The following is a 9,647-nucleotide window of genomic DNA, read 5'->3' as shown; positions in this document are numbered from 1 at the left end:
AAAGTTATATTTCATGTTTTCAGATATTTATTTAGTAGCAAATTTTATAAATTGGATTTTATTTTAAACAATTGCAAACTAGTTATAGTTACTCACTAAATATTAATGAATAATAAACTATTAATAATTTATTTATGAAGATAGTTTATGTTAAAAAAAATTATAAAATTATTATTTTATAATAATATATAATTCATAAAATAAATTGAAATTTTTTTGTCCCTATAGTTTGGAAGAAGTTAGAATTTAGGTCTTATGATGAATTAGAATTTACCCTTTGATAAAAGCTTCATATATAATCCCTACGGTAGAGATTATTTAAAAAGATTTAACAAACCATAGAGACTATATATGAACTTATATCAAACGGAACTAAAATCTAAATTTTAAAATCATATAAACTAACTTTTAACTTTATCCAAACCGTAGGAATTTAATTTGAAATTTAACCTAATTTATAATGTTTTACATAGTAAATATTTTAATTTTTTAAAAATTAAATTGAGTTATAAGATGATATATATACTATATTTCTAAATGTCTTTAACTTTATTTAATATAATTCTACATTTTAAATTTTAAAATTCAAATTCTGGATACAATAAATACATAAAAGATATTGTTTTCAGAATTTACATTGTTTGGATCATAAAATTCGAAAACAATTTTTTAAAAATAAAAATTTAGATTGTCTCCTAAACACAAATTCCCTGAATTTAGTGAATTTAAAAATATAAAATAGAATCTGAATTGCAAACCAAATAAACTCTTAATATCTTGGTGGAAAACAATATACGATTCCATGGGAACTTGTCTTCTATGATTTGTAATTTTGTATTAAGGATAAAGGGCACGACGTCGTTTTAGGGTCATCATGTACTTCTTCTAGTAGATGGGAGTAGTTGAGAGTTCCACGTGGCGCATATGATTGGATATCATGCAAATATTCATTTTCAATCTCTTTACCAACCACAGATGTTGACAATTTCATTTGTTAGTATAATGTATTTGATTATCAAATATTTTTACATGATTGACCCCAACTTTATCGTAATTTAATGATTCGTCTTTTTTTTTTCCCTATTTGTATCTCACGTCATAAAAAACTTGGAGGTGCATTGTTTTAATTATATTGTTGGCCACACATTCATCTTGTGGAAGGATGGCTATCAAATTAGAATTTAAAAAGTTCTCATATGAAAATAGACATTAATGTTCTTCATTCAATTTGGAACGAGGGATAAACTTCCATTCAAATGATCAAAGAGAGAAAGTGATCATTGAGATAAGAGGTTACAAGTGTATAGAAGAATCAACAAAACACTCACAAACTCTCTTATAGAAAGAGATTAAGAGAACCAACGAATTCCAACATAATATAGAGTTAATAGAGACTAAAAATCCAAAAGTAATTAAGCAAAGTTGATCAACTAGCCTTTTGACTGTTAACCATACATAGTAAGCAGCTAAAGAGTGAAGGTCATAATAAATGAGTGTTGAGCTTGAGCTAAGAGTCATCTAATCCATTGAGACTTTGCCGTTCTCCTCCATATCTTATTCTAGTGAAGGAGTCACCTTCTTTAATCAATTTGAGATAAGAATTTTTCATTGTTTTTGTACAAATTGAGAAAGTGTTATTTCTCTAAATATTCTCGTGAGATATTTTTCCTTTTTCCTACTAGACTTGTTTATTATTGTTTACCTAATATATGTTTTCCATGTGTATCAGTGAGTGCCTTTATAGATTGGTACTTTTCTCATTTAATACATAAAGAGAATAAAAAGAATTCTCTGTTGCTTAACTCTTCCACCTTCTTCATCGTTTATGGTATCAGAGCTAAGGCTCCTTTTCTTTTAAATCTGACAATGGCGATTGGAGAAGCTTCTTCCTCCTCTTCTCTTCCACCGGTGAGTGAAACATCTCATTCTCCTATCTCACCCACAATTTCTAACCTCATTCTTCCACCGGTTAATATCTCTTCTCCCTAAACTCTTATCTATACTGTTGGATCTCAAAATGTTACCTTTTCGATGACCCAAATTTTTCCAGCCTCAGTTTCCTCGTACCCCAGCCCATTCTTAATCTCAAATTTACTCACAAATACCTCCTCTGACCCAACCATTTTTTCCCTGACCTCCATATCCAGCCAATCCTCTCCCCAACTATAATGGTTTCTTTCCCAAAGCTACATATCCCGTCTTCCCTCCATTGCTCCTAGCTCTACCCCAACTGCTCATTATTAAGTTGAACGACACGAATTATCCTCTCTAGAAGACTCAACTCCTCAATATTGTTATTGTGAATGGGCTTGAAGATTTTATTAAAGGAAGGTTTCCCTATCCTCCTCAATTTCTTGATACTAATCAAACCTAAGTGAATGATGATTTTACTTATTGGCAATGCTTATATAGGATTCTAATGTGTTGGATTTACTCTTCTCTGTCTAAAGGAAAAATGGGTGAAGTTGTTCCCTTCAATCTACTCATGAAATTTGGGAGTCTCTTCGTTAGATGTATGACTCTTAAACTACCACAAGAATTATGGGTCTTAAAACTAAGCTTCACAAAATCAAGAAGGATGGTCAGTCTATTTCTCAATACTTGTCTTAGATTAAAGAAATTGTTGATCAATTTATTACTATAGGGGAACCAATTTCTTATAGAGATCACTTGGGCTATATTTTAGAAAGCTTAGGGGTTAAGTACAATGCCTCTATTACATCAATACAAAATCAAGTCGATGTTCCCCCTATTGAGGATGTTTATAGCTTATTATTGGCTTATGAGGTATGTCCTTAGAAGATATCATTAGTTGAGCAATTAAACTTAGCTCAAGCTCATCTTGCTAACTTGTCTCTTCAACAATCTAACAAAAAGTCTTAATCCTCGTTCCTTCCCAATTTTCCCTTCCTTAAATCATTTTTCAATTCTCTTGCTCAAAGTACTATCCCCAGTATTTGGGAAAACCTCAACCCAACTCCTCTACTCATTGGCCATCCAAACCACTTTCCCAAAAAGTCAAATGCCAAATTTGTAATAAGCATGATCATATTGCCCATACCTGTTTCCAGCTTTTTAATATGAATCTTAAACTAGTTGCTCCTTAAGCTCATTTGATATGGATTCTCCTCAACACAATATCTCTTATCCTACCTCTGTTGTTGTTTCTGTTACCTCATCTGAGATTTTCCATCCTGATGAGAGCTGGTTCATGGATTCTAAAGCCACGCATCACATGTCTCTAGATTCCTCTATTCTGTGTAATCCAACCCATTACTATGGTGGTGAACAAGTAACTGTTGGCAATGGTAAGCAATTCTTCTTCTTTACCTTGCTCGATAAACGGATTCTTTTGCATAATGTTTTACATACTCTTGTTGTTTCCAACAAATTAATTAGCATTGCTAAACTCTGTTTGATAATAAAGCCTCTGTTGAGTTTCATCCTATATTCTTTCTTGTGAAGGATCTTCAAACCAAGACGATTCTTCTTCAAGGATTACTTGAAGATGAGTTGTACAAATTGTCTTCTCATCCAACTAAACCAACCAGTCTTTCATCACCTCGTGTTGCTGCCTTTTTATCCTCTCATCAATCATCTTCCTCACTATTGCATCAACGTCTAGGCCATCCAACTTTCCTTATCCTACAACACATTTTGAGTCTTTGTAATATTTCAATTTCAAGTGCTAACAATGTTGTCTTTTGTAGTTTTTTTCAAATGGCTAAGAGTCATAGATTGTCATTTTCTCTTGTTGCTATAAAAACTACTGCACTTTTTCAATTAGTTCACTTTGATGTTTGGGATCATTTTCCTCTTTTTTCGATTAATGAAGCTCATTAATTTCTTGTTTTTGTTGATGATTATACTCTTTATATTTGGCTTCATTTACTTTAATCCAAAGATTAAGTTATCTCTTCGTTTTATCACTTCAAAATAATGGTTGAAACTCAATTTGAAAAAAAAAAAAAAATAGCTTACAAACTAACCAGGGTTGCGAGTTTAACAAACTTCATTCAGTTTTCACATCCCTCGATATTACATATAAAGTGTCTTGTCCATATATTCCACAACAAAATGGGCATGTTAAACGAAAAAATAGATACATCGTTGAAATGGGGTTAACTTTATTAGTTCATTCTAATTTGCCTTTTTTCCTTTGGAGTTTTGCTTTTCAAATGGTTGTTCAATTGATAAACTGATTACCTACTTTAGTTTTACACTCTAAATCCCCTTATGAGATGTTATATAATGCTTTTCCTGATTATCATTTACTTCGTGCCTTTGGCTGCTCTTGTTTTCCCTTTTCACATCCTTACAACTCCAACAAATTAATGTTTCATTCTGAGGAATGTATTTTCATTGGATTCAACGTCAACTACAAAAGATATTTGTGTCTTGATCCATTATCTAGGCACATTTATGTCTCTCGACATATGGTTTTCAATGAACGATCCTTTCCATATGTGTCTTCCCTTGTTTCCCTTGAATCTATTTAGCAATTTCATATTAATCAGTCATTTTCATTTTCTTATTCTTCTACTCTATTTAACCCCTCCTTTGGCCCCTCTTGTCCACCAACCACAAAAATCTTTGTTCCTTCCCCTATTTCTCCATTACAACCCAATCTCTCTGCTTCTCCCTCTTCTTGTTCTCTTCTTGAATTTTCTGGTTTTCATGCCGCTGCTTCCTCATTGTCAATAGATTCTATGGATCAACATCATCCTGCTGCCCTTCATCCATCTTCTTCTCAAAATCTTGCAGCCTCTTCTTCCAGCACATGTTCGACTTCTACAGCTTCTTCTCCTTCTTTTTACGTTGCCTCAACTTCTTTTATTCCAAATTCTCATCCTTCATCTGAAGGAACCATGTGAAGGGACCATGAGCAGAAGTGGACCGTCTCAATTTTTTTTTCAAATTTTACAGAACGTAAAATTTTACAAAGACAGAAACAAAAATATGCATTTAACAGAAAATACGACATTCCTTTAACAAAATTACATAAAAATAAATAGGGTTCAAAATCCTTACCTTTAAAGAATGATTCTTCAATTGAAAACCATCGAACTAAGGAACACCACTACAATAGTTTCCTCGGTATTCTTTGGGATGAAAACTAAGAAGGAGCGGGTTCTGGCTATTTTGAATTTAGAGAAGGAAAGGATTGATTGAAAGAATCCAGACGAAGAAGGAATAGATTATCACAAAATCTTTCTGTGTTTTTCAAGAAAACCTCTGTATTAAGTTTTCACAAAACTGCAGAGAATGAGGGATTCCCTCACTTTCACGTCTGAGAGAGTATAAGGTGGGGAGGAAATTACAACTCCCTCCCATAATTAGTTTTATTTTATTAAATAAATTAAAAAATTAATTTTTAAAAAGATAATATATATAGATATATATATATGATAACTACTTTATCATATAAAATATATTAAACTATATGTTATATCAAATATAACATATAACCTATAGTTTGATATTGTATCCTTTACAATATAACCTATAGATTAATTCTCTCAACAATGATATTTAATTATATGAATCCTACTCACATAATTAATATTTGAATCATATTCAAATATGTAATTTCTCCCAAATAAATACTTAATATTATAATGTATCCAAATATATTATAGTAATTATATCATATATAATTAAAATTTAATTAATTATATCATATATGATTAATTTTCTCAATTAATTTGAATAATTCAAATTAATCTAAAAATTGATTCTCATTAAATACCGTTGAGCTACCGAGAGGACCTCGTGGACCTATAGCTTGAAGCTCCAACGGTACGTGAATAATTAATTAAACTCTTTAATTATATTATTCACCATCTGGTAACTGTCGGATACTTCACCAAAGACCGATAGTTGCACTCTTCGCACTACAAAGATATTTCTATGTCCACTGGATATAACCAATCAACAGTACAATGAACCTTCACAAATTGCTCGTAAGTACAGCTAGGCCAAAATTATTGTTTTGCCCATGTAGTTACATCTAACTCATTAAGTACCACTGATCTCTCTAATGAACAATAAATTATAGTCTAACTATGATCAAACCTCTCTCGGATCAGGAGAAGGTGTGGCTTCACATTGTTCAAGCCCCAAAATCAGCCCTTAAGGGAGTAATTTATCTACTTGTCCTAACATTAGGGAAGGAGTGAATTCCTTCATGTGTAGCTGTGTTCCCAGCTCACTAATCAAACGAATTCCCAAAATGGTAGGCTTGTTAAGGGCGATTTGGCCACTCTCACCCATACAAATCAAATGATCGCTTTCATAGGCAGAAATTCACACCTCGCTCAAGATTCAGATCATGTTACCTATGGTCATCTTGGTGAAATATAAGTCTCTATTATGAATGCTGTTATATAATGAGACTAAACATTTCGTGGTCTAGTCTTATACAAACTCCTTTGTATGAGTATTCTCGCTCACATGTCTCCACATGAATGATCAGGATAAAATCATTTGTTGCACTTTATAACAATTGTAACATCTACAAAGTAGGCCATACTCGTAGTGTCACTAGGATAAGGTATCCAACCTTATCCATTTACTATAGACCATTTCGGTTATCACTTAAACATGATCCACCTATATGTCTCTACATACATGTTTAAGCTACAAGATAACCTTGGACATTAGTTTATTGGTTTGTGGTTAATGCAACTAATTTTGAAATAAAACATCATATGTTTTATTACATAAATAAAATGTTTTTACAATACAATTACAAACTATAGGACCCTGCGAGATTAAGGGTATCAACCCCAACAATCTCCCACTTGACCTAAAGCTAGTGGGGTATACAATGTAAAAGTCAAACTAAAATATAAAGTACACAATACAATAAATTAGGGCATAACATGCACTTACTACAAATCTCCCACTTGTCTTAGTCTAAACGTGGTCTGTCCCGTAGACCCATACTTTATAGGTGACCCTTAAACACCTTAGCCATGAGGGTCTTTGTAAATGGATCAGCAACATTGTGCTCCAAAGCTATCTGCGTGATGATCATGTTCCTTCAATGTGTAATTTATCGGATGAGATAATACTTCCACTCTATGTGTTTCCCGCACTTGTGACTCCTAGGATTTCAAAAATTAGCTAGTGTATCACTATTATCACAATAAAGTGTGATGGGCTTGGACATGGCTGGATGACTTCCAGATCAGTCAAGAATTTCCTGAGCCAAACAACTTTCTTAGCAACTTCACAAGCCGCTACATACTCAGCCTTCATGGTGTAGTCAGTGATGCACCCTTGCTTGGTGCTCCTCCAAACTACTGCTCCTCTGATAAGAGTGAACACTGATCTTGATGTGGATTTCCTAGAATCCTTATCAGTCTGAAAATCAGAGTCTGTGTATCCTATAAGGATCAGATCCTTAGAACCATACACGAGCATGTAGTCCCTCGTTCTCCGTAGATTCTTGAGAATATTCTTAACGATGGTCCAGTGATCATATCCTGAATTAGACTGATATCTACGTGCTATCCCCACTATATAGCAAATGTCAGGTCGAGTACATAACATAACATACATTAGGCTACTAATAGCCGATGCATAGGGGATCTGTCTTATTCCCTCAACCTCTCGAGGTGTCTTTGGACATTGTTCCTTAGATAATATTACTCCAGCCTGAAAGGTAGTAAACCTCCCTTGGAGTTCTGCATCAAATATTTGACAAATATCTTGTCAATATATGATGCTTAAGACAGAGCTAGCGTCTTATTCTTTCGATCTCTAAAGATCTGAATGCCTAGAACAAACTAAGCCTCTCCCAAATATTTCATTTGGAATTAGGTTGCTAGCTAGTTCATAACTTCAGTTAGTAGACCTACATCATTCCCAATGACTAGGATATCATCTACATATAATACTAGAAAAGTTACTGAACTGTTGATGATTCTCTTGTATACACAAGGCTCACCAACATTTTGATCAAAGCCATAAGATTTGATCGCAGTATCAAATCTTATGTTCTAAAATTGAGAAGCTTTCTTCAGTCCATAAATGGACCGATTAAACCTACAAACCTTTTGTTCTTAACCTTGGGTTATGAATCCCTTGGGCTACTCTATATACATGGTCTCTTCAAGATTGTTATTCAAAAAAGTAGTCTTAACGTCCATTTGCCAAATCTTATAGTCATAATATGAGGTAATGGACAGAAGGATCCGAATAGACTTGAGCATGGCTACAGGTGAGAAAGTCTTCTCATAGTCGACTCCCTCAACTTGGATATAACCCTTTGCTACTAGTCTAGCCTTAAAGGTTTCCACCTTCCCATCAACACTCCTTTTTCTCTTGTAGATTCATTTGCAACCTATAGGTTTAACCCCATCATGTAGATCTACAAGATCCCAAATTGAATTGAAGTATATCGACTCCATTTCAGGATCCATGGCTTTAATCTACTTATCTTTGTCAACATCCTCCATTGCCTTCTTATAAGATAATGGATTCTCAGCATCTCCGTCAGCTAATATAGCTAGGATTTCTATTAAACCCATATAACGAACAGGTGGGTTCGTAACCCACCCACTGCGTCAAGGCTTCCTCAACACTTAAGGTGGATTTGACCTATTAGATGATCCAACTTCAACGACTATTGTTGAGGTGTTGGATTCTTCAACAACTCTTATTGAAAGTTCAGTAGATTCCTTATTGTGAGGTTTATGCTCTCTTATGTGGTCTTCTTCTAGAAAAGTAGTGTTTGTCGATACAAACACTTTATTTTCCTTAGGGTCGAAGAAGCAACCACCTCTCGTTCCTTTGAAGTAGCCTACAAATAGGAACAGTTTTGAACGAGGTTCCAGTTTCTTAAGATTTTCCTCAAGCATATGTGTTGGGCAACCCTAAATTCTAAAATGATGTGAACTAGCTTTACGACTATTCTATAATTCCAAAGATATCTTGGCAACACTTTTGAATGGAACACAGTTCAAAATACACGCTGTATTTTGTACTGCAAAACCCCAAAATGAATCAGGTAAGGAAGTGTAACTCATCATGGACCGAACCATGTCCAGTAGGGTTCGATTTCTCCTTTCTGATACATCATTTTATTGAGATGTACCATGTGCTGAGAGTTGGGATCCAATTTCGTGCTCTATCAAATAGTTTTGGAATGTTAGATCCAAAAAATCTCCACCTCGATCAGATTGAAATGTCTTAGTAGTTCTATTTAATGCATTTACAACTTCAGCCTTAAATTCTTTGAACTTCTCAAAAGATTCAAACGTATGTTGCATTAAATAAACATACTTATATCTTGAATAATCATCAATAAAGTTGATGAAATATTCAAAACCTCCCTTTGCTTTGACATTCATCGGATTATAGAGGTTTGAATGTACCAGCTCTAGAGGTTCTATGGGCTTTTAGTCATTTACCTTCAAGGCATGACTCACACATAGGTACAAAATTTTCTTTTAACTCACTTACCAGCTCTAGAGGTTGAATGTACCAGCTTTAGAGGTTCTATGGTCTTTTAGAATCCTATTGAGATTGATGTGTCCTAATTTGAGCTACCAAAGTTGGGCATTTTCTTTAGGAGAAATTTTAAGTCTTTTATGTTAAGTTACCGCAATTTTAAACATTTCAGTGTTATGGAGGGATTT

The sequence above is a fragment of the Benincasa hispida genome, chromosome 6, assembly GCF_027475165.1.
Source record: "Benincasa hispida cultivar pf3 chromosome 6, pf3_genome.v1.1, whole genome shotgun sequence".
NCBI classification, from domain to species: domain Eukaryota; kingdom Viridiplantae; phylum Streptophyta; class Magnoliopsida; order Cucurbitales; family Cucurbitaceae; genus Benincasa; species Benincasa hispida.
This window is presented reverse-complemented; position numbering follows the sequence as displayed.